This window comes from Triticum urartu, chromosome 2 (assembly GCF_003073215.2).
Source record: "Triticum urartu cultivar G1812 chromosome 2, Tu2.1, whole genome shotgun sequence".
Lineage (NCBI taxonomy): Eukaryota > Viridiplantae > Streptophyta > Magnoliopsida > Poales > Poaceae > Triticum > Triticum urartu.
The window spans coordinates 61,782,988-61,786,127 of NC_053023.1; the positions used below are offsets into that span (position 1 = coordinate 61,782,988).

Genomic DNA, 3,140 nt, shown 5'->3' on the forward strand with positions numbered 1-3,140 from the left:
AATGTTAAAGCAAGCATTTGAAAAAAATGTTAAACAAGTATTTAAAAGAAAAATGTAGAATGAAAACCAACATTCAACATTCATTATTTTGAGCCCAGCTTCAACATATCTCAGCCACCCAACCCAAACCCTAGCAACCCAATCCGGATCTCTCTCCCCCTCACCTCGCCCTGTTGCCGCCCCTCCTCCCCCCTCCCAGTCACTCCCCTTTGCCCTCCCGCAGCAGATCGAGCGCACCGGCGCTGGTGTTCGCCGCCTCCTTCCTGAGGCTGCCGTCCTACATGTCCAAGCAGCAGAAGCGCAACAGGGTGGACGCCATCACCACCTCCCCGTCCCCGGCCTCCTTCCGCGACGCATCCCGCAGCAGCGCCCACCGCGGCGCCTGCCGACTGCCCTCACGGCTGGCTGCTTGCGCGGCGACGATGGCGGCCTCGTCTTCCCCGGAGGCCGCGGTGCCTCAAGGCTGACCTGGCGCCCCCTCCTCGCCCTTCCGCCGCCTCTGAGCTGGGGTTCGGTTTGCGTGCAACGGAGGTGGCGTACGAGGCGAACAAGTCGCTGGTGGTCGAGGACGTGTAGGTGGCGCCGCCGCTGGCCGGCGAGTCTGCGTCAAGGTCCTCTCCACTGTGCTCTGCCACACCATCTACTACACCTGGAGCGGCAAGGTCTTTCACCCCCCATCCTCCTCGCCCTGCGCTTCCTCGAATCTAGGTTTCAATGGCCGCGGTTGCCCAGGGCCTGTAGCCAGCGCTGGCACTGCTGCTAGTCACCACCTCCCCCAACCCCAGCAACTTATCCTTGGATTTTCCCTATCGTCAGTGTTATTCCACTGTGTCAATGGTTGCGATGAGACTGAGTAATTCGGGATTAATTGACTTCCATGTAGCTTTGTACGAGTTGTTCCTCATAGTGTCGGGTTGGGTGTAGAGTGAATTGACAGGATGTACAGTAGAAAATGTTTGTCCAAATCTGAAAGCCTACTTCATGCTGTAGAGATTTACTAGAATTTGTGTTCGTGTCATGAAAGGATTTCTTTTGCTATGCAGGATCCCGAGGGCCTCTTTCCTTGCATTCTCGGTGACAAGGCTGCTGGGTAAGCCCACAAATTTGTGTGATTTCAGGTATTATCATCCATAGCTAAAGATAACTGTGCACTGATAAGTTTGCTTCCATAGCTGCTGATAGAATTGTTGAGAGTGTCGGCGAAGGAGTGACCGACGTGCAGCCAGGGGGACTGCAAGATGTGCACTAAGTAAGGATCCGATCTGATTGGGCTCTGCTCGTGCTCGTGGTAGATAGTGTGGTCTGCCACATGCCTGGCAAGATGCTCTTGTTGATTCGTATTTTATAGGTTAGTTTATTTCCATATTTCTATGCATGCCACCTTGTTGTGATTAAATAGGTTAGTCTATTTCCATATTTCTAAAATATACTCTACTTACTATTCGGAGTTGATTGCAAATTAGTTTTGGTGCCTCCGCAGTGGAGTAGAGTGTGGGGAGCCAAGTAGAAAATAAGATTTATCTCTTTCAATTCATTTAATTTTCTTACTAAAATTAGGTGGCTTCCTTGATACAGTATTATACAGTTGGTCTGCCCCAACTCTATTGAACTGAACCTTATAGATTGGGAGTTAGTTTTTAGCTGCCATCTAGCTCTTTAAATTGAGTTAATTTGCTTACGGAAATTAGGTTGATGCCTTGATGTACTGTTTTCTTGATATGTTTCATGTTCATCCGTCATCCATATTTACTAGCACACCAGATAGAAATCGTGACCGATGCCACTCAATAGAATTTCCTAGACATTTTATTGGATCGTCAGATGGTTGGGGTGGCAGGGTGTGTTTGGCTAACAAATTGCATTGGAATTATATTCTTCATCGCCTAATGTTCTTGTTGCTGATAATAGGGCCTGTAGATAGCAATTTATTTTCCTAGTGGTTACTTATGCTTATTGTGTCTCACGCTGAAAGAAAATGCGCAATGAGCTTGTTTGACTTTTTTTATGCTTGTAGTATACTTGATCAGGGTAGTGTTGTTTCCTGTGGTCTTTCTTATCATTTGCTAGTGTGATGCTTCAAGATGAAAATTTTTAAAACCCAAACTACTGTAAATAAGCGTTCTGCATCTTGAGGATTAAGTATTCATGATATGTCAATAGTGTAGTTGATCCTCACTATTGCTAAATGCCATTGCTTGATATGATATAAGTATGAGCACTTAACCATTGTACAGTTGTTTGCATATTTTTTGTATTTTTTTATAAATGATGATAGTTTGCGCAAGATGTACACATGTTAATTTTTTTTACTTGAATCTGTTATGCCCTTGATTTTTTACTTAGCTTGACCAAGAACAACAACATCCTTGATGTTTACTAACCCTCACCTCGCTCTTGCTCTCTCAGACCCGAAGGAGCCCGTATGGAAGGCACCTCCTCTCCAGGCGGTGAGAGCGTTGAGGGGTCATGGGTGCAGCTAATGGCCATGTCCGTGGCCATGCCTACCATGACCCTCTCTACAAGGGCACAACCAGGAAGAAGCTCAGCAACCAGATCGTAGTCCACTCCAAGTGGAGGGGACAACTCAAGAGATAGTAAGTTTCTAGTATTCTCTAATGTGTTGATGTGGCTTGTTTACCTCATCCTTGTTACACTTGATTTCCTTATATGATTTCTGCTCGACGGATCTGATAGAGATGATTCGTTCAAAGTAGTACAGTATGTGATTCCTGTTTTATTATAGTTTTTTTGTTTGTCCCGGTCCTCTGTTGCATGGCTGCTATTTTCCCTTTCCTAATCGCATTGCACATTCATTTTTGGTACTGGAAATGCGATAGTATACATGCAATTTCAGTTCCTATAGTAGTCCAGCAGGCATTGCTTTGTCATTGGACACTGGTAATTAAGAGAGGGCATTGTATGCTCTTTGATTAATTGTCTAGTGATTGCCTAAAGCATCTATCTTCCCAGCTTTCAGAATGGAGAAACTCGTGTCATTTCATATATGATCTGAATGAAATGTCTAGGACTTGCGGCAGTTTATCTGATATTGTATACTGTACTAAAGAAACAACATAAGCGCTCCTGAAACGTACTAAGTTCTTCTCTGCTCCATGTTCCCATTTAAGCTACGTGCTTGA

At 45.4% G+C, this 3,140-nt stretch overlaps 1 long non-coding RNA gene across 1 annotated transcript; it reads left to right on the forward strand.

Annotated features, from left to right (window-relative positions):
* The first annotated feature begins 430 nt into the window (after positions 1-430).
* LOC125541024 lies at positions 431-2,463 on the forward strand. Its single transcript, XR_007297427.1, has 4 exons — positions 431-662; positions 1,044-1,090; positions 1,173-1,249; positions 2,407-2,463. It is a non-coding gene; the product is annotated as an uncharacterized LOC125541024 (long non-coding RNA).
* Positions 2,464-3,140: the final 677 nt, after the last annotated feature.